We start from the raw sequence: 22,178 nt of genomic DNA, 5'->3' as shown, positions 1-22,178 counted from the left end.
TAAAGGTCAGATAAATTAATTAGTACAATAAAATGCACACTGATTGGGGTATGTCAAACGTGGGAGCCTTCGGGAAAGAGCTCCTAATGGCCAGTGCTGGAACAACCTGAGCAACAAAAAAAAAAATTTTAATATCAGAATATAACCCAAAGTACAAAATACATATCCATGATTGAATACATTAACCAATAGGGGAGAAGAGACAAATTTCCCATGTAGAAGAATTCGAAATAAGTGATGTAGATGCTCCACCCTCAAGGGGGAGGTGAGCATAACTCCCCAGTCCTTAGGTATGGGCTGTGCGTAATATTTTCCAAAGAGTCTGGAAAGCATGGGGGGAAAGTAAGTTTATAATGGAGAGACCTGAAAGACACAGCCTCAGTCAGGTGGTCAAGGTCAACAACAACAGTGGTAAGTCACATTGACAGTACCTACCCTTTGATGTGATGTGATGAGAACAGCAGTTTATCTCTGCAGCCTTCTTCCCCAAAGCCCATAGCTCTAGTCTAACCACGAGGAAAACATCAGACAAATTCCAATAGAGGGGCATTCTACAAAATTCCTGACCAGTAATCCTTAAAACTTCCACGGTCATCAAAAACAAGGAACGTCTGAGAAACTGACACAGCCAAGAGCTGCCCAAAGGGACATAATAGCTAAATGTAATGTTGGATCCTGGACTAGAAAAAAAAGACATTAGGTAAATATTTAGGAACTCCAAGTCAACTACGGGCTTTAGTTAATAATGTATCAAAGTTGGTGCATTAAGTGTAACAAATGTACCACACTAATGATGTTATATAGGGAAAATTAGGTATGGGGTATATGAAAATCTCTACTATTTTTCAAGTTTTCTGTAAATCTAGGACTGCTTCTAAAACATAAAGTATTTTTTAAGAGTGGATTTTTCTTTTTAATACCTTTTCTCCGCAGTCTATGTTTCATGGAACAACTTTTCAAACCTGGCTGGTGCGTCCTTGTCATCAGTGTCTCTGCCGTTCTGCCTGCCACTCTGTGAGTCTCCACCTCAGGTTTCCAGATCATGGTGTTGTCTTCTCTAAACTGATTGGGAAATGGCCCTTTGTGAAACCTTTCAGTAGTAGAAATTCTGTCTTGAGCCAAAGGACCCATTCTCCCAACACTAGAGTAGTCGTTTGATTAATTCATCCTGTAGAAACCTAGGCCTCCCTCAACATCCAGCAATTGAAATTGTGGGGTTAGACCCGAAGGAATCATTACTAAATCTGAATTAAATTTCTTTCTTTCTCCCTTTTTTTCCCAATTCAATGAACCCTGGAGGTATCCCTGTTGTCAGGCCTGAGAAATGCTCCCAAGGCTTGGCACCGGCCAGTCCCCACAGCAAGAATTACCTGGTTCAACATGTCAACAGGGGGAAGCAGACTTGGCCCAGTGGTTAGGGTGTCCGTCTACCACATGGGAGGTCCGCGGTTCAAACCCCGGGCCTCCTTGACCCGTGTGGAGCTGGCCATGCGCAGTGCTGATGCACGCAAGGAGTGCCCTGCCACGCAGGGGTGTCCCCGGCGTAGGGGAGCCCCACGTGCAAGGAGCATGCCCCGTAAGGAGAGCCGCCTAGGGCGAAAGAAAGTGCAGCCTGCCCAGGAATGGCGCCACCCACACAGAGAGCTGACACAACAAGATCACACAACAAAAAGAAACACAGATTCCTGGTGCCCCTGATAAGGACAGAAGCGGTCACAGAAGAACACACAGCAAATGGACACAGAGAGCAGACAACTGGGGAGGCGGGAGGTGGGAGGCGGCAGCGGGGAAGGGGAGAGAAATAAATAAATAAATTTATTTTTTTTAAAAATGTCAATAGGGCTGCTGATGAGAAACCCCATGGGGGATAAAGAGTGAACCCCAAATTTCCAGACATCTACCTCATGTTTCCTTCTTGGTCACTAGAGCAGCTGACACTGTCTAGGAGGAAGAGAAAGGGGAAGTCCATGAAAAGACACCCATTTCTCAGAAAGTCTGGACTGGAAGTCAGGGGCCTGAGTTCAAGTCCCACATCTGCCTCTGACTCACAGCGTCACCTGGACCTTCACTTCCCATTGTCTGTCTGGACCTCAGGTTCCTCATCGGAGAGTCAGGGGGTTGGACCGGCTGAGCTCACAAATCTTCCCCAATCGCCCCTGTGCTGTTGAAATCAAGGCTGGTGATATCGTGCCCCCCTCCCCAACCCAATGCACCCTCGCTCACCCAGCAAGCCCTGGAGTCCAACAACCGTAGCCACGTTCCCAGCTCACAAACTCGCAATCACATCTAACACAGCGAAGTAGCACTGAACAAATTGCAGGGGCCTGTTAGGTTCTGATTTCTTTATAAAAGAGCCGAGGGAGAGGTGCGCAGGTGCTTTTCTTTAAGGCTCCTAATCCAAAGGGCCCGAGTTCAGGGCTGGAAGTGAATCACGATGAGTTTGCACTTTGCGTGCCGTAGTCACTCATAACATTGGTCTTTGTTTATAATAATCACCCTTGGAATAAAATTCAAATTCCTCACCCCTGCCTCCCAGCCCTGCAGGAGCCACCCCCGCTCTCAGCCCTCTCCCTCTCTCTGTTCCAGCCACAGTGGCCGCCTTCCTGGCCTTGGAACCCCCCTAACTGGCTCCTACCCCAGGGCCTTTGCCTTCGCTGTTTCCTCCCCCTTCAACACCCCGCGCTCAGGTCGCAGCTGCTTCTCACGGTGGCCCTCCCCGGCCACTCTCTTTGAAGTAGCCCTGTCACTCTCCACCGCACCTCCCTGTTAAGTCTCCTCCTCTGCTTTACCCCAGTCTGAAATGGCGCCATTTGTTTACTCACTCATTGACGTTTCTTGTCTTCCACGAAGGCAGGAATTTTGCAGGTTTTGTTCTGTGACGTTATCCCCACACGCAGCACAGGGACTGGAACATAGTAGGGTCGCAATCAACCCTGGCCAAATGAATGAATGAGCAGATGAATGAAACTTGAAGCAGAAATCCGCAGCAGCAGTCCTGGTCTTAGCAGCCAGAGCAGCTGACAAGTATTGAGCACCTACTATGCGCCCGCCACCATACTGTTTGCTTCTTCCCTGGGGCAGCGGTTTTATGGTCTCCACTTTGCAGATGAGAAGACCAAGGCCTCCGAGCCTCCAAGGGTGGAACCGGCCCCGAGCCCAGCTGGGGACTCCAGGGCCCCAGAGAGAGAGACACGGAGGGCGCTGAGGCCTGGGCCTCTCCACGCACGCCCCTTGGCAGACAAGGCGGCGCCCTGACCCCCCGGCCTGGTGGGACCCCTGGGCCAGCAGGGGAGCGGGTGTGTAGGCGTCTAGCCTCGGGCCAGCCGTGCCAAAAACCCGCTCAGGGAACGGAAAGCCTGGGCCATTGCACTGATGGGTGACACGGGGCCTGGGAGAGCCCAGGGCGCTGAACCCCCTCCTCAACCCTCCAGGGCAGGCCCCCTGCCGAGGAGGGGCCGGGGAGGCTAGCCCAGACCCGCCCCCCCCCGCCCCAGGCTGCGATCTGCACCCCCATTCCTCAGGTCTGGACCCTGGAGCCGAGAGAGATCCAGGAACCCAGCACGGCTGGGAAGTGGCAGGGAGGGACTTGACCTGCCAGGCTACTCCTCAGTGCGCGTGTACGTGAGGCCTGCGTGTGCTGGCGGGCACGCGCACGCATGCACTGAGCCAGGCACCCTCGTGCGCAGCCGTGTTCCCAGCGCTGTGCACGGCCGTGGCTGAACCCTCCCTGGCCCTCGGGAGCACTGCGTGCACAACCAGCGTGCCCACACGCACGTGGACTCCACCTCACGCCTGTGCCCATGCGCAAACACGGATGATTCCCACACCCTGCCGTGTCGGACTCAGTTTCCCCCCTCTGCTCAGTGGCCCCAGAGACTGGAATCTGCTGCATTTCTCCCAGCCCCACCCTGCGCACAGCAGCCCAGGAATGCTGAGCGGGGCTCCTTGCCAGCGTGGCCGAGGGCGGCAGGACCTGAGGCTGGGAGGGGGCACGATGTCCCCTGGCCCCCACCCACCCCCCTGGTGCAGTGCTGACCCCTCAGGCCCTGATCCCGGGCCTCGCTGGGTTCCACGCTCTCAGCCCGGTCAGGGTAATCGTTCCACAAGCCAGGGCAGGGGTGCCAGGGCACAGAGCTGATCCTGGCACCCAGGGCCTGCTCTCGAGTGGCCCCCAGGCTGGGCCGCGGGGCAGCAGGTGAGCCAGGTACCAAAACCCAGCCTGTAAATAGTGGGCAAGCAGCCTCCCATGAGCACTTGCTAGCTGTGTGTCCTTGGGCCAATCTCTGACCCTCTCCAGGCCCCCCTTTCCTTCCCGGGGGTAATGGTGCCTCCTTCGGGGACCTGGGCACTCCAGGGCAGAGGGCACAGCCAGGCACCCACAGGCGGGTCTCCGAGTCCAGCCCGCGGCTCCTCTCATGTCCCATCTCTGGCCTTGTGTCTCCCCATCTGTCCAGCCACGGGGGAGCCGGCCGCCCCTTCACGTCCCCGTTTTCTGTGCTCCAAGTCCCGTTGCTGCCTGGGTCCGTCCCCAGGGCCATGGCTGCGGTCCCCAGTCCTTCCCAGGGTGGCCCCTTCTCCCTGTTCAGGTCTCAGCTCAAACGCCACCTCCTCGGAGAGGCCCTCCCTGCGCACTCCATCTAGGGGAGGCCTTGCCTCCGTCCAAGCAGCAGCTGCTTTTCCTCTGAGAACTTACAGCAGCCTCACTTGTTCGCTTATTTGTCTCAAGGGCAGGGACAAGGTCCATCTGTTCACTGCCCCATCTCAGGGCCCAGCACAGGACCTGGGACAAGCTGCTTAGCAACACCCCGAGGGGAGCGGAGGTGGCTCGAGTGGCTGAGCGCCTGCTTCCCATGTACGAGGTCCCAGTTTCGATCCCCAGCCCTGGTACCTGAAAGAAAAAAAAAAACAAAACACATTGAGTTTGACCTGAACAGGTCGGTTTATCTCTCTGTGCCTCAGTACTCTCATCTGTAAAGTGGGCATAATACAATATGCACCTCCCAGGTGAGAGATAAATGAGTTAACATTTTCAACGTCCTTAGAACATTTCCCAGCCCACAGCAGGAGCTCTGCGTCATTAACGAATAAATTAAATATACACTGAACGAATGAAGCAAACCACAGTTGCAGAGATTTAGAAAGTCTCCGTACTGTACATCACCTCGTTGGAGACTCCACAACGCTGCAGGGCATTTTACATTTCATTTTTTATTTCACTTTTCCTTGCCTTTTCATTTTGACCAATTTCAAACCCGTAGAAAGTCAAAAGGACAGTACAATAAACACCTTCGAGTCACCCACTTTTAACTTTCTGCCCCATGGGCTTATCCCCTACATAGAAAAAGAAGATGGATACTTAGACTTTCTTTTCTTAATTTTTGGCTGAACTCTATGGGATCAAGTTGAAGACAAAAAGATAGTTGACCCCTCAATTTTTCAGCTGCTGTGATTCTTCTAAAAATCTCTGACTCTGTGAAGGTAGGAATCTGAGCCTTGTAGCCGGTTTTCTGATCCTTTAATCGATAGTTCTGGCGCGCTACCAGCCCGTGAAACCTGGAGGTCCTTGGCTCTAGAAATCGCCACCTGCTGGTCCCCTGAGTCCACACGTGTCCCCTGAGTCCACACGTGTCCCCTGAGTCCACACGTGTCTGCAGGCTCTACCTGCAGAGTTTGGGGCTCCCAGCACCTGGCCCTGAGGTTCACGAAAGCCACAAGGCTTCGAGGCTTCTGTGCTCAGTCCGGGGCCCTCAGATTCCACGTCCAAGGCCTCTGAGCCCTGATTCCCACTTCCCAGAAGCTGACGCTGCGACGACACAAGGGGAAAACCCAGCCGGTCCCAGTTCCAGCTGCAACGCCAAGCTCCGCTGGTGCCAAGTGGCCCAGGGTGAGACCCTGGTCAGGTGGCACCCAGATGGCCCCGCGGGGCCTCCCCGGGGTGCCCAGGCCCAGCTCAGGCCAGCCGGGTGAGGGGCAGACGGGCGGCCGCCGCCCCCGCCCCGCGCGTGGAGCAATCCTCTGAGTCACCCCCACCTCCTGACTCGCCTGCCCGCCACCACCAAGGCCTGTCATTAGGGCCGCCGCCGCCTCCTCCCAGGCGGGGTCTTATCGCCCCATCGGTGCCGGGCCGGGGAAGAGGATGCCCCGGAGGTAGCCCGCGGACGCGGCCGGTCCCGGGCCTCGGTGGCACGCGATGCGGGCGTGCCTCCGCTGGAGGTGGCAGGTGGCCCCGAGCGCAGGGCTTGGCGTCAGGCTCCCAGAGCTGCCATTAGCCATTCCCAGAAACCCTGCCTCTGGTCCACCGTCCGAGCCATCTTCCTATTAAAGTGTCAGCTGGTCATTCCAAAGGTATTTCAGAGGAAATGCTCCCAAGCGCAGCTGGCGAAACCGCTTCGGTCAGGCACCCAAAGGAGCCAGCCGAGGCCAAGGGGAGAGCCGCCTGAGACGGCGGGTGCTGGAGGGAGGCTGGAGAAAGGGTGTTGGTGGAGGGGCCGTCCCCAGGCCTGGTGCTGGAAGGGAGCAGGAGGGGACGCGTGGCAGGCCCACCCTCCACCCCCGCCCTTCTGCCCACCATCGGCTGCCCCTGGCCCCAGCAGGGAATTCTGGTTCACATCCTAACATCCTACAGATGAAGAAACTGATGCTCAGAGAAGCTTCAGAGCAACTCCCATGGGGGGACTGGGGGGTGTCAGCTGGGACTGTCCCGGGGGTGGCAGAGGGGAGATGCAGGGACTCCCCCCCCAGCAGTGCCAGTGAAGGGCGGTCCTGCTGGGGGTCCAGAGCAACCAAGCTGTACCCACACCTCCTGGGTTTAAATCCCCACTTGACCTCCTGTGCCTCAGTTTCCCCAACCATCAACTGGAGGCACTGACAACGCCAACCCGATCCGGTTGTTGTGAGGATTAAATCCGGCATTCACGAGATGCAGCCTGAAGGCACGTAGTGGTGGGGTCTTCCCAGCCTTCTCTTGAAGTTGATGGGTGCCCTCCTCCCTGGGTGTGTGGGAACCCAGAGGCCAGGACATGCCTGCACCCCTCAGCACCTCCTCAACCCACACAGGCACCTGGAAAGCAGCCGCTGGCCTCCGGGCTGCCCCCCCAACCCAGGGCGGGGTCCCTAGGAGTAGCACCCCCAACCCCACACCTCCGACGATACGCACAGTCACATCTCCAGGCAGCAGGGCAGGTTGCTTTGCAATTATTAATAATTTCCTCCCTCCGTCCCTCCCCAGACCTGTTCAACCAGTCTCCCCGCGGAGCAGGCCTGACATCTGAACCAACTATTATTCTCTCTTTCCTTCAGGGAGAAGGGAGGACGGAGCGTGGGGCCCGTGTCACGACGCTGGGTGGGGGAAGCACAGGCCGCCATGGCTCCCCACTGCAGCCCTCCGGTTCCTGGGTGCAGCCCTCGAGCTCCCCGGGGCGGGGGTTCACTGCCCCTTTCCTGAGGACCGAGATCCAGCCCCCGCCAAGGGGCAGTGGGGTGGAAAGGTCGCCGGGACAGGGCAGCACGGTGGGGTGGGCACATGGCTTCATGCCCAGCCCGGCCCTGGACCCGCTGTGTGGCCGGACAGGTCACTTCCTGTGGGAAATCTGTCGTCTCGTGCGCACGATGATCAGGAATCCACACCTTGAGGAGTCGCTGGGACTTCAAAAGCCCCAAGCCAGGGCACCGCGGAGGCACCCAAAGGAACTGGATCAAAGCCGACAGCGGCGCTAGAGGCCGAGCCCCCAAAGCCTGGGGGACCCAGGGCTGGAGGCCCAGTGCCCTCTCCACCCGCATCCGGAACCCACTGCTGGGGGCAGGACAGAGTTCGTGTCCCACAATTAGCCCCTCGCTCCGTAATTACCGTGCATGGCTCCTTCCTAACAGCCAGGGAGCTCCCGCAGCACCCAGACCTGAAAAGGCCTGGCACTGCCCAAAGGGCCCGTTCCGGCCAGAGGAGCAGAGGCTAGTGAGTCCCGGGGGAGTGGGGAACCATCGAAGGCCTCTGAGCAGGAGCAGCACCTACTAGGAGAGTCACAAGTTCAAGGTCTACCTTCAGGGCCTCACCAGCCCTCCCTCTTTCCCTTGTGGAATAGCAAAATAGCCAAGAGCCCAAGCTGCCTGGGTTCAAATCCAGACCCCAGTACTGTAGCTTTTTGGCTGTGAGCAAGTTAGTGGGCCTTTCTGAGTCTCAGTTTACCCTTCTGTAAATTGGCAATGATAATTGCCAAGTTGGGAGTTTAAATGCAACTGAAGCACTTAACATGTGCCTAGCACATTGTAGGTGTTTAATAAATGGGAAAAGCTGGTGGTCGTTTCTGCATCCAATAGGTAGTTTCTTCTTCTTCACGGGGTCCATCTCCACCCTTATCATTTGAACTCCTAGGCATCCTTTAACTCCCCACCCAAAGAGCCCCTCCTCTGAAGAGCCATCGCTCACCCCTTACACGCACACATACACGCACACACTGGAGAATGAAGTCCTCTCCTCTGGACAGCCAGCCCTGCACGTGAGCACCTCCTCCCACAGCCTGACCACACTGCAGGTAGAAGAGCGGGTGAGCCAGCTGCACAGGGCTTGGGCCTGTGGGGTGCACCGCTGGATCCCAGTGCCGGCGTGGGGGGATGCGGGTGAAAGGCTTTCCCTCCCTCTCCCTCTCCCTTCTGGCTATAGCTTCCACCCAAAACAGGCAGCAGATGCAAGATGGGCTTCTCGATTCCAGCCAACCTTTGCAAAGCTTCTCAGGCTGCCACCAGAGCTAGGAGGGTGCACATCCCAAAACCCCAAGCCTCATAGAACTCAAAATCGAGAAGGCCTTGAATCACATAAGAATAAGTCATGGGCACGTAGGTCCACTCCTGTCATTTTATCACGGGGGTGGATTTGTGTCAACACCACACAGTCAAGACCCGGAACTACAGCCTCACAAGATCCCCCGGGCGCCCCCTCTGTAGTTACACCCTCTCCCACCCCCTGCCATCCCCAGCCTCTCGCAACCACTCATCCACTTTTCATCTCTTACAGTCTTGTCCGTTTGAGACTAAGAATGGAAACACAGAGCGTGTGACCTTTTGGTATTGGCTTTTTCACAGCTTAATTCCCTTGAGGTTCATCCAGTTGTTTTGGGCACCAACGGTCGTCATTTTTGTTGCTGAGTAATATTCCATGGCGTGGGTATGCCAAAGATCATTTTAGGCTATTACGAATAAAGCTGGTCCGAGCATCCAAAAAAAAAAAAAGAAGAAGTTACAGATTATTAAAAAAAAAAAGGAATATCATGTGGCCAAGTAGGAAGAATGGGGCAGCTGTGTGTGTGCTGATCTGGAACAGTCTTCAAGAGAAGGTGTCAAGTAAATAAAAAGGGGGCAGAATGGGGTATGAGGCCCGTCGGTTGCCACTTGCATGGCAAAGAAGGCAGGAAAGGAGGTGGAGGAGGACAATATCCATATTTGTTTGTACGTACATAAATTAGTTCTGGAAAAATCTGTTAACAGTGGCCGCCTGTGGGGAGGGGAAGTGGAGGAGGCTGGAGGACAGGGGCAGGAGACTTGCTTTTCACTCTGTACCTTTCGGTACTTTTTGGATTTCCTACCATTCGCTCACAACAGCTAACTAAAAATGAACACACGAATAAAGGTTAGGGCCTTGGGAGTCACCTACTCCAGCACCTAGCCCCAGCTGACACCCCTTGGGTGCATGCAGTGATGGGGAGCTCAGTTCCATCCAGGTAGCTCAGAAGGATGACGCAAAGATGTTTGCTTTGGGGGCCGCACGCAGGGGCCTCCTCCTCGCCCCCAACAGCAGGAGACGTGAGTCTTATCCAGGCACCTGCTCAGGGGGGCCTTCGTGTCCCCAGGCCCTGGCAGTGGGTGAGCAGGGTGGCGGGGTGCTCTCCGCAGTGGCTCAGGCCCCGCAGGTGCCCAGGGCACAGGCAGCCTCCGGGGACACGGGCCGTGATTCAGAGCCACGCAGCAGGGCCGGCCGGGTGGCAGCTGGCAGGCCACCGGTGCGCCAGCGCCCCTCCCAGCCTGGAGCCGCCCGTAGACGCACGCCACCTCGCTCACAGTTTCCCCAGCAGAGGGGAGTCATGCACTAGCTGCACGACGATGGGGCTCAGTTTCCCCACCTGGACCGGCAAGGAAGTGACAAAGCCCTGCCTCCCTCACGGAGCTGCTGGGAAGATGGTCTGAATTAATTCCTGCAAAATGCCGGGAACAGCCCGGGGCACAGAGCACGCCCTGCGTAACCACCGGCCGTTCTTGCGGGTGCAAAGCCAGCGGGGAGGTCTCCACCATCACAGCCTCAGTGCAGGCTCGGGGGCCCAGGTCGCCCTGCGGGGCCCGATCAGCAGCCCAGGAACAACAGGCCTCCGGGTCTTAGGCCCCCGACAACGGAAAGAGCAACCAGGCAGCCCGGGGGAGCAGAGGCTGGGCGGAGGCGTGCGCCCGCCGGGGCTCGCGCTCGGGTTAAGGTTCTGCTGTCACCACCTTGAAGGTCTCGGGAGCTTTTTAACAAGGGCCGTACTTCCATTCCGCACTGGATCCCAAAAATTCTGTAGCTGGCCCGGCTGGGAGTCGACACCTAGTATGTGCTTCTGAATTTAGAGATGAATGAGTGCATGGCACCCTGTGGTAGCCTCTCTCTCAGTTTACCCTGCGAGTCCCTTTCTACAGATGGGGAAACTGAGGTTCGCAGAGGTAAACGGACTCACCCAGCAGGGATTCGTAACAGGCGGGGCGGGGGCCAAAGCCCGGGTGCCCGTGACCTTCCGGGCATGGCAGGGCAGCTTCTCGTGCCGGGGAAGCTGTGGCCGTGGATCTCAGGGCGGCCAGGCCTAAGGGCCAGCTCTGCCTTCCCCACCGGGGGGCTGTTCAGCTTCCTTCTTTCTCAGCCAGGGAAACTGAGGCCCATCTCAGGGTAGGAGCCGACCGAGCTTGGCGAGGGTGCCTGCCCGGGAGGCGGTCTGGCAGGGTGCCCGGGCAGGGGGTGGGGGCCTCTGTGAATCGCTCCTCAGTCCCCGCCGACCACAAGCGGGCCGGGTGGAAGGCGGCGCTCCCCGCCCGCGTCCCCGCCAACGTGGGCCCAAACAATGGGCCTTTGTGCCTGGCGTGGGCGGGTTGTCAAGGTGTGCGCGGCCCTGGCCCGGGGCCCTGCCTCGGCCTCCACAGCGGGCAGGGGGGCGAGGGCGGTCCGTGGGGGCCGGGAACTCCAGGAGACGGGCGAGCAAGGCCTCCCCAAGACTCTTGCTCCAAGGACACAGAGGCACAGAGAAGGTGTGCAGGTGCCCAGGGCCACACAGCACACAGTGCCCGAGGCAGGTCTGGGCCAGGGTGCCGGCCTCCCTCCCGCTGTGGCCTGGGGTGTCCCCGCGCTGCGGTGAGGGGCTCAGGGGTCCCTGCGGTCTGAAACCTGCCCTCAGGTGGTCTTCAGAACCACAATCCCCCTCCCTCTCTCTTCCCACCCAAGCTCCGTGGCCCCGCTTCCGCAGGGGCTCAGCCGGCTCCCCCGTCTCTGGGAGGCCCCCCAGATTGCATCAGTCACAGCAATACTAGGACAATGTCACTCCCTCCCAGGGCCCCGCTCGACCCAGAACGCTTCACCCCCAATCAGATCAGAGGCCAGGCAGGAAACACCTGTCCAGGTAGGCCCTGTCATAGACCCCACGAAAAGGAGGCACCAAGAGGGGTCGGCGCTCGCCCAAGCTCGCCCCCCGTGAGGCAGCAGAAGCAGGTATGGCTGCGCGTCAGAGTTCTGACGCCCCCTGCTCTAGCCTGTGTGGGCGACGCGGGAGGCCCAGGCCCTGCTCTCCCACCCCCTCCCTCCTGGCGGGAAAGGCCGAGGATTCAGTGACAGCAGCAAGGTAACAAGGAGCCACCAGTTACTGCACATTTAATAAGTGCCTTATGTATGTAATCTCATTTCATCGTCAAAAAATCGCTGGGAGGCAGGTGCTGTTACCGAGAAGGAAACTGAGGCTCAAATAACACAATTCAACCAAGGTCAACCAGCAAAGAAATGGACCGAAACCCTGGCCGGGGTCTCAGAATACACCGCCCCCCCAACCCTTGCACCACCTCGCCGGGGACGGGTAATGGCCCCAAATTACAGACAAGGAAGCTGAGGCTCCAAGAGGCAAAGCCACTTGCCCAAGGTCACACAGCCAGGAAGTGGGAACAGGGATTCGAACCCAGGCTTCTGGCCTCCAAAGCTCCGGCCTCTGGGGAGACTGGGTGGAGGCTGCAGGCCTGGCTCTGCCTTGCAGCTCTCCTCTCCCACCGCAACCAAGCTGCCGAATGTCCCTCGAATCCCTCCGCTCCGCCAGCCCCTCTTCCTCTTCCCCCGCCTGGACGGCTGCCTTCACTTCCCCCCTGGCCTTGCTGGTCTTGCCCAAGACATAAACGCTGCTCAGGAAAAGCCAGAAGAGAATCCCAGCTGAGAATAAGTCCAACAACCACGCGCAGGAGAGCGGGGAGGGCACTGTGGCCTACAAGGAGGAAAACACAGTGAACTGAACTGTTCCGTCAACACGGATGGACCTGCAGAACAGGAAGCCACATGGAAGAAAGGCAAGCCGCAGGCGCAAACGTACAAGTGATGTCACCTGTTCGATCGCTCCCACGGCCAGAGCAGCACAACTGCACTCCTATATATATACCGAAGAGAGGTGCATTCTTAGGGCCCCCAAAAGACACAGACGAAGGGGCAGGGGCAGCTCCGTGGGTGAGCACCTGCTTCCCAGGTACGAGGTCCCGGGTTCAATCCCCAGGGCCTCCTAGGGAAAAAAAAGACACAGACATGAATGTTCACAGCAATGCCGTTCAAAATAACAAACCAGGAAATAATCCCATGTCCATAGACAGTAGAATGAGTAAGCAAACTGTGGCCTGTGTATACAGCAGAATACTACACAGCAGTGAAAAGGGAATGAACCGTCAACAGAAAACATGGATACATCTCCCAGACATAATGTGGATCAAAGAGCCAGACAGTGGCTGATTCATTTACATGAAGTTCAAGAACAGGCAAAAACGATCTAGGGTGATAGAAACCAGAACAGCGGTTACCTTTGGGGGCGGGGGAAGGTAGAGATGAGAGTGGGGCGGGGGGAGGCTCTGGGCAGCTAGAAATGTTCTGTTTTGAGCTGCTGGTGATTCCCATCCCACGCTCAGACTTGGTGCATTTTACTGCGTGAAATTTATACCTCACCATCAAACAAACAGGAGGATGAAGGCTTGCATGGAAATGATGACCACCAAATCCTCATATACCAACTGCAGAAACCTCTGGAAGGGATGCAGCTGGGGAAGGACACACAGAGGCCTTGCCCCATCCTGGGTGTTTTCTTTTTTTGACACTGGAGTGGGGCTGCGTGGAAGTTTACTTTATTAGCCTTTTTTGAATGTCTAAAATAGTACATTGAAAAATGAAAACCAAACCAAAACCAAAAACCACTTCCGCCTGCTCCAGAATGCACCGTGGCTGCCCACTCCCCCCACGCGAAGGCCCCCTGCCTGCTCCGTGCCATTCGAGGTCTCCTCCCGGGTTCAACCTGTCTTTCCAGCCTCCGCTCGCCCCTCCCCAGCAGCCAGGCGGGGCTCCTCCCTCTGCCCCTGCAGCGCCTTCGGCATTCCCGTCTCCACCTTCGCTCCCGCCTTTCCTCCCACCTGGAAAGGCCCTCCCCATCCCTGTGGACTTGCTCGAACCAGGCCCTCTGCCGCGTGCTCCAGGCCCACCAACCCCTGGAATCAGGGCCTCGGCGGGCTCGGCTTTCAGTCCCAGAAAACCTCTATTGCCACTCCCCCAAACCCACCCCAAATAACCCAAGCAGAAAGAGTGGTCCTGCTGTGCCCACAGCTCCAAGAGAAATACCCCCACGGCCCAGCCTTCCCCTGAGACCCTCCAGTCTGGAACTTCTGGCCCACCCCTGGATTTAATCCTCACTCAGCCGCAGGGGTTGGCCTTCATCGTTAGCATTTCCCGTGGGGGTAAACAGGCTCAGAGACGGCAAGGCACCTGCTCAAGATACTCAGCAAGGGCTGTCCTGATTCTGGGATCTTTTCTGCCTCTTAAAGTTTCCAGTCCAAGCATGAAGGACTCCCCAGCTTGATGCCTCCCAGGGATTCCCTGCGTGGTCCGGGTCCTGTCGACCCCCCTCCCCTCCTCCACCTCTCGCCACGCTGTTCTCTCTGCTCCAGTTAGCCTGGCGGTCGGTCGTTCTGTTCCTGAACATTCCAAGCTTGCTCCTGCCCCAGGGCCTTTGCGCTGGCTGGTGCCTCTGCCTGGAATGCCATCTCCAGAGCGTCACGTGCCTGGCTCCTGCTCATAATTTTGGTCTCTGAATTCAGATCAGGTCAGAGCAGCCTTCCTAAACGCACCCCTCCTCATCCCTGACCACCCTCTAAAACTGCTCTGCCGAGGTGTTTGCCCAGCTCTCTGTGTTCGGTGCCCCCTCTAGAACATACGCATCACGAGGGCAGGGATCTTGTCTGTCTACTGGTGCCTCCCGGATCTTAGCACAAGACCCGGGGCAGCAGGTCCTCGGTGACCGAGGGAGAAGGACTCAATGACCAGTGAGGGTGGGACGGAGAAGAGGTTCAGCTGTCCTCGGAGGCCAGAATCTTCGCTCTTGTTCCCTCAGCTCTACCCAGGCTCAAGGCTGCCTGGGGTCCAAAGAAGCAGGAAAGAGAGGGAGCAGGCAGGGTCCCGCAGCCTCGCAGCCCCCCCCCCCACCACCCACCAACGGAAAGGGCCCCGTGTCCCGCTGCAAACAACCTTTTTGCTACTGATATTTTAAAGTGTGGGTAATGGTATAATTTTGTATAATGATATGATTTTACCCTTCCATTATAATTAATCTTTAGTCTGAAGTGTCCTCTCTGTAGTGCAGCTCCATCTTTCTTTGTTTCAGCATTTTCACAGACGTCTGTGAGACTCAGATGGCCCCAAGGATAGAGATTTAAAGAGAGAACAGAAAGGGACTCCCAGAGACAAGGAGAAAGCTACAAAGACAGAAAGAGGGACGCGAGACAGACAAAGAGAAACACAGGGAGACACGGAGAGACAGATGGGGACAGAGAGGAGATAGAATGATAGTGACAAAGTGAGAGAAGAAAACAAAAAATAAAATAACTAACTCGACATCCCCTTGTAAAATATGTACCTCAATAATTATAACCATAATATTTATGTGAACGCTTACTATGTGCTAAACAATTCTATGTGCATGATGTGACTGATTCTCACATCCGCCCTAGTAAGTGGCTGCTAGCACCCCTACAGATGAGGAAACTGAGGCATGGAGCGCCTCGGTTTCACAGCCAGTGGCTGGTAAAGCCAGGCTTGGCCTCACATCTGCCCCAGACCTAAGGCTGAGCCACCATCTCCAGCAATGGGTCTGGGTCTCTAGGTTTTTGTAGGAAGCTTTTTGCAACTTTGGTTGTGCCTGCAAGTCCCCTGCGGACTTGCTGAAATGCGAGCCTGATTCAACAGGTCTGGGGTAGAGCCTGAGACCCCGCAGCTCCAACGGGCTCCCAGGAGCAGCTACGTAGTAGCCAGGATTTAGGGACGTTGAGGAGCCAATGGCCATTGGGGGGGGGGAGCCTGGCAGGCAGCAGCCATCCCCAAGCACCACCCAGACCCGAGACCCTGGGGCCACATTGGCGAGAACAGAACCCGCCCCGCCTTGGGTTAGTTTTCTCTTCTCAGCACTTCCTGTTGATCTGTCATCTGATTCCTGAGAATTCCCCGTAAGCTGACTGTTCCTGCACACAAAGCCATCTGCACAAAGATGTTCATTGTAGTATTGTTTATAGGAAAGAAAAATTAGAAACCGCCTAAATGTCCACCAATAGGAGACCGTTAAATACATTTGGGGCCCATGCAGTCGTTAAAAATGATGGCAAAGCAAAACTCAAAACATACACGGCTTTTGACCGAGCAATTCCACTTCTAGGAATGTATCCTACGGATACGCTTGCGCATGGGCAGAAGATGTTTGCATAAGACTCTGTGTGGCAATTTGTAATGGTGAAAGCCTGCAAGCCACCTAAATGTCCCTCACTCAGGAGTGAGTTCATTTGATCACAGTCCACCTCCATAAATGTTTAATATGCTCCCAGGGAGCCAGTGGGGGACAAGCCCCAGGCCTGCTGTGGAGCGAAAACAGCGAGACACAGAAACAGGGTGTCTCATCCTCCAAAGAAATGAATGCTTTTGCTTGTATGTGCATAGAATCTTTCTGGGAAGTAACACCAGAAACTGGGAACAGTGGCTGCCTCTGGGGTGAGGAACTGAGAGGGTGGAGGGCAGGAAGGAGACTGGCCCTTGACGGTACACTTGCTGAACCTTTCTTTGACGTGTGTTCCATAGGAGTGTATTATCTATTGACAAAAATCGGTAAAATTCAGAAAGGTTTAAATGATGGAAGAGTACTACGTTTATGGGAAATGCTTGTGAAAAGTTATTGAGGAACGAGGAGGTGACCCAATTTGTATATTCTTGCATATCCCATGTGTGTAGGTGCAGAGAGAAACATCTGGAAGGACCGTCACCAAATTGTTTGTTTGTTTGTTTTCTGGTTGTTGTATTTTTTTGAGGTACCAGGGGCCAGGGACTGACCCTGGGACCTCGTGTGTGGGAAGCCAGGGCTCGACCACTGAGCCACATCGGCCCCTGAGTTTTTCCGTTTTTTTTGCTGGTTGTTTGTTTTGTTTTGTTTTTAAGGAGGCACCGGGGAGCAAACCTAGGACCTCCCGTGTGGGAAGCAGGTGTTCAACCACTTGAGCCACATCACTCCACCGAATTGTTAACAACAGAAATTCTATTGCTACTATTCATGCAGTTATGTAATAATGCATTAATTGTCCCAACAATGGGGTTGCGGGGAACCATTATTACCTTCATTTCAAGGAGGGGGAAACTGAGGCCCAGGGAGGCGAGGTCACCTGCCTAAGGTCGTAAAGCCAGGGGGAGGCAGCGCTGGGGTTTGGAACCGGTGAATCCGAATCTCTCTCTCTCCCTCCCTCTCTCTCTTTAAATAACAAAGCTCTTAAGGAAAAAGAACCCTCAGGGCACCCCATGCCCCTCAAGTCAGCACCCTGGCACTCACACCCCCCAGGGGCTTTCCTCCCGGCTCTCAGTATGGAGAACGTTGAGGGCAGTTTAAAAACAGGTGTGTCGTGTAATCATATATTGTCATATAGTCAAATAACGGCAAGGCGGAACGTTCTGGAAAAAGGAACACCAAAGAGACTTGCCACTAAATGCAGGGCCTAACTTTCTATTGGATTCTGAACCTGAAAAAAAAAAAAATCCTAGCTATAGAGGATTCTTTGGGGACAATCTTGATGATTTGGATATTGGCTAAATACTAGGTAATATCATTGAATAAATGCTGTTTCTTGGGTGTGAGAATGGTATTGCAGTTGTGTAGGAAAAAGCCCTGTTCTTAAGAGATCACGTATTTCGGGTGAAAGGTCAGGTTGTCTGCAACTTACTCTCAGATGGTTGAGCAAAAATCACACAGAGAGAGAGATGAGAGGACGTGGAGCAAACTGTTGACAACAGGAGAACTGGGTGAAGGTTCCACGGCAGTTCGTTGTATGACCTTTGTCCTTTTCTATAAGTTTGAAATGTTTAAAATAAAAGTTGGGGAAGACAGGGGCTGTCAGGGGCTGGGAGTCGGGAAGGGGATTGACTCCAGTGGGCACCAGGGAACTTTCTGGAGTCGTAAAAATATTCCAGATCTTGACCACAGTGGTGGTGACTCAATTACACACATGCGTCAAGAGTCACAGAGCTGTACTCCCCAAAAAGGTGAATTTCACCGCATGTAAATTATACTTGCATAAAACTGACTTTATTATGTATGAGTGATATACTTCAATAAATTTTTAAAAACGAGAAAAAAAAACTGACTTTAAAAATAAAGTTGGGGGAGGGCAGCAGGTGAAGCTCAGTGGCTGAGCAACTGTATCCCACGTATGAGATCCCGGGTTCAGTCCCTGGTACCTCCTAAAAACGAATGAATGAATGAAAATAAAGTTAGGGGAGACCAGGCCCAGCTGGGCCCCCACATGTCCCACCGGGCCCCCCGTGTGCGTGCCTCGAGCCAGCTTCCCCTGTGGGTCCCAGGGATTCAGCGACGCAGAGAGCCGACCCTCCAGGTCCCAGCTCCTTCCTCCAGAGCCTCCTTGGCCTGAGTCCAGGGTCCCCAAGTTCCCTCAAGGCTGAGAGAGGTCCCAAATGATCTCCTTGTGTCCTCAGCCGAGACTGACAGCCGCTCAGCAGGAGCCACAATTCCACAGCCCTTGGCCAATCCCACCCCCTCACCAGGTCACAGCCAGTGCTCCAGAGGCCCAGAGAAGGGAGGCAACCTGCCCAAAGTCACACAGCTCGTGGGGGGACAGCTGTGTCTGGGGCAGGGCATTCCTAAACTAAAGCACCATGCCCCAGGCCGTCACGTCCAGTCACCCGCATTTCTCAGCCGGACGTCGGAGGCCCAAGTCCACGGCCCAGCGTGCGTCAGCCACGTCGCGGGAACCCCCGGCCCTGCCGCGGCAGTGGCATCTGGTGCGGTCCCCACGGGCCGGCGGTGGGCTGTGGGCCTGCATCCCCGAGGGTCGTTCTCGGTCAGCCCCGCCAGCCCTGACCAGGCTCCCTCTGCTCCCACCCTGCCGGGGCAGAGGGAGGAGGCAGGGGTCCCCCCCACCCGCCACGGCCCCGGGGAGCACCCACATGGCAGAGAGCCACAGATCCTGCCCAGCCCACGAAACTCACCTCACCCAGAACCTGTTTCAACTCCTCCAGCTCTCCTTGGCACTGGCAGAGGCTCCGTGAAGGGATGCCAGCGCCTCCCACACACCCCCCGAAGAAGGGTGGGGGCGGGGGCACCAACCACGGAGCTCTGTGGCGGGGCCCTTCCTGCCGAGACCCCCCAGGCCCCACGGTGGGCCCTGGAACGGCCCAGGTCCAAGCTGGGAGCAGGGTCCCCCGCAAGACGCAGGCCCGGGCCGGCCACCTCTCTCCCCGGGCAGGCCTGCATGGGCCCCGCGAAGTTGTTTAACCTCCTTAATTAACTGGCAGTGATTAAGAGGCCACCTTGGAAGGCCCCTGGGGCTTCTCGGAGGGCTGAGTGGCCAGGAATTGGAGGCAGGGCCCCCCCCAGCCCCCGCAGGCTCCGAGACATGCCCCCAGTGGAGGGGATAGGGGCCCCTCCCCACACCAGAGCCCGCCCATCCTCCCGGCATCTGCTGTGTGGCACCGGGAAAGTGGCCTCGCCTCTCTGGGCCTCGTTTTCCACTCAGAGGGAGGGCAGGGTGGTGGCCAGGCTTGATTAATGACTGTTTGTGAGAAGGTCCCAGAGATGCTGCTGATATCAGGCCCAGCTATTATTCTGGGAAGGCATCGAGGAGTGTCTGAGCCCGTAATTACTGAGAGGACGAAAACAGTGAGGCACAGCACAGCCTCGCCCGGCCCTGCCCGCGGCCCCCACGCCCACCTCCCGCCCTGGCAGGGGCCCCTCCTCAGGGCAGGCGACCCCGGTCAAGGCGGCCTCTGACGCCGTGTGGGCCCGGGCCTGCTCCTCCTCCCCTCTGCACCTAGATCCTTAAACCATTTCCATTCATTCCTTCACTCCACACACATTTATTGAGCACCAGCTGTGTGCCAGGCAGCTAGGCAGTGGTATACAGCAAGAAACAAGACAGACCTGGTGTCTGCCCACGGAAGCTCAGTCCCCTGGAGGAGGCAGATAATAAACACACAAGGAAACTCCAGCAAGGGAGCCAGACATGAAAATAAAACAAAACAAAACGGGACGTGTCACAGGGAACCGGGGCCTTTAGCTGGGTGCTCAGCGAGGGCCTTTCTGAGGAGGGGACGTTGGGGCTGAGAACAGAAGAACGAGATGGAGCCGCCATGGTGAAGGTATGCCGAGCAGAGGGAAAGCATGTGCAAAGGCCCTGCGGTGGAAAACTGGTGCGCTGGAGGAGGCCAAAGCAGTGGGCGAGAAGGGGAGAGTCGTGGAAGGTGAGGGTGGAAGGGCAGGTGGGAGAGGAAGGTCAAGCAGGGCCTTGTGGGAGGCAGCATCCTCAGGACAGGGGGAGCCAGGGGAGAGTTTTGAGCAGGGGAGGGCCGAAGGCAGGACCTTCTCCCCAGCGCAGTGGGCAGAGCCTGCTCAGTGGAACACTTGCAGGACACACTGAAATTCATGTGGCCAGGGAGTGGACGTGGCTCAAGCGCCCGGGCTCCCATCTACCAGATAGGAGGTTCAGGGTTCGATTCCTCAGGCCTCCTGGTGAAGGCAAGCTGGCCTGTGCAGCAAGCTGCCCCCGGCGGAGTGCTGGCCCGTACGGAGAGCTGGCAAAGCAAGTGGCTGCAACAGAAAAGAGACACAGAGGAGAAACAATAAGAGACGCAGCAGAGACCAGGGAGCTGAGGGGGCACAAGTGATTGAGTGCCTCTCTCCCACTCCGAAAGGTCCCAGGATGGGTGCCCGGTGCCTCCTAAAGAGAAAGACGAGAGGAGAAGACAAGCAGACACAGAAGAACACAGAGCAAATGGACACAGAGAGCAGACAGCCAGTGCAAATGGTGGGGAGGTGGAAGGAGAAATAAATAATAATTTTTAAATATTCGAATGATTGAAGAGGCTCCTCATGACACCCGCCCATGGGAGAACACTTTCCTACCTGAGGTTCCAATCCCAGCGCCACCTCTTCCTATGAACTTGGACCTCAGTCTCCTCTTCTGCAAAATGGGAACCACAGATTCTTCCTTGGAAGGGGAGACAGACACTCTCAACTCAGATGCAAAGATGATTTAAATTCCCACAAACTGGGAAGCGGACTTGGCCCAGTGGTTAGGGCATCCGTCTACCACAGGGGAGGCCCGCGGTTCAAGCCCCAGACCTCCTTGACCCGTGTGCAGCTGGCCCATGCGCAGTGCTGATGCGTGCAAGGAGTGCCCTGCCACGCAGGGGTGTCCCCCGTGTAGGGGAGCCCCACGCGCAAGGAGTGCGCCCCGTAAGGAGAGCCGCCCAGCGCAAAAGAAAGTGCAGCCTGCCCAGGAATGGCGCCGCACACACAGAGAGCTGACACAACGGGATGATGCAACAAAAAGAGACACAGATTCCCGGTGCTGCTGACAACAACAGACGCGGACAAAGAAGAAGACGCAGCAGATGGACACAGAGAACAGACAATCGGGAGTGGGGGGGGGAAGGGGAGAGAAATAAATAAATAAATAAATCTTTTTTAAAAATAAATTCCCATAAACTCACAGAGCAAGAGTATATCCCTGAGTGTAGACTGGGGGGCGTGCTGGGGCGGGGACCTGCCGTGGGATGTCGAGGAGGGCGCCGGCTTCTCCTGAGGCCTCTGGAGCACCAGTGCCTCCGTTCAGATCCTGGCCCTGCCTCTTAGGAAGCGTGAGCCTTGGGCCAATATGCCTTGACTTCTCTGGGCCTCAGTTTCCTCCTCTCTAAAATAGGGTTAATCATGGCACCTGCCGCTCATGGCGGCTGCGAGGATGACACGTAAGGTAACGCGTGCGAGGGCATCTGCCGTGTGATGATAATGCACGTAAGAGACGTGACCAGGGCCTGGTCCAGGGCAAACACGCGAATCCGGTCATTTTACTATGAATTTCCTGACCTTTCTCTTCAAGCTCCCCGCCAGCCTGCCCCCCATCAACGCCCCAAGCAGGCCTGGGTTCCACCATTCAGTCACTGCCTGGTCACTCCTCCCACATCACATTTCTCACCTTCCCAGCCCTCTGCGGGGGCACCCCACTGCCCCCCAGCCAGAGTTCCCCCGAGGCCCGCCAGGCCCTGCCCAGCCCTGCTGGCACCGGGCTCCGCCACCCCCTCTGCCCTCCAGCCAGCCCCAGCGCCCCCCGGTTTCCCCTGGTGTTCCATCCACCCCGCCTCCGCACAGGCCCTTCCTCCCACTCTCCGCCTGGGCTAAAGCTTCCTCCTGGAGGAGACCACCTGGGGCTCCCCAGGGATGCCATGGGCCGCTGGCTCAGCACCCTGCACTTCCCCCACAGCGCCCGACTAGACTGGGAGCACCTCGGCAGGAGCGGGTCCCCAGGCACCCCTCCTCCCCCAGGCCCCGAGGGTGTGGGTGGAGGAGGAGAGACGGGGCGCTGGGGGTGGGCTGAGCGGGGCCGGGTGCAGAGGAGTTGAGCTGAGCTGA

At 56.5% G+C, this 22,178-nt stretch overlaps 1 long non-coding RNA gene across 10 annotated transcripts in view; it reads right to left on the bottom strand.

The window, feature by feature from the left end:
* Position 1: 1 nt before the first annotated feature.
* Positions 2-22,178, bottom strand: part of LOC105746480 (uncharacterized) — a 92,316-nt gene continuing 70,139 nt past the window's right edge. For 2 of the 10 annotated variants that reach the window (XR_011647353.1, XR_011647356.1), the window contains 2 exons: positions 4,381-4,888; positions 8-2,933 (listed from right to left, as the gene is read on the bottom strand). This is a non-coding gene — a long non-coding RNA (uncharacterized lncRNA). Of the gene's footprint in view, positions 2,934-3,907; positions 4,889-22,178 lie in introns of all 10 variants that reach the window. The other 8 variants (XR_011647357.1, XR_009183256.2, XR_009183255.2 and 5 more) reach the window with 8 other exon arrangements.

This window comes from Dasypus novemcinctus, chromosome 24, assembly GCF_030445035.2.
Source record: "Dasypus novemcinctus isolate mDasNov1 chromosome 24, mDasNov1.1.hap2, whole genome shotgun sequence".
Classification (NCBI taxonomy): Eukaryota; Metazoa; Chordata; class Mammalia; order Cingulata; family Dasypodidae; genus Dasypus; species Dasypus novemcinctus.
This window is presented reverse-complemented; position numbering and strand designations above follow the sequence as displayed.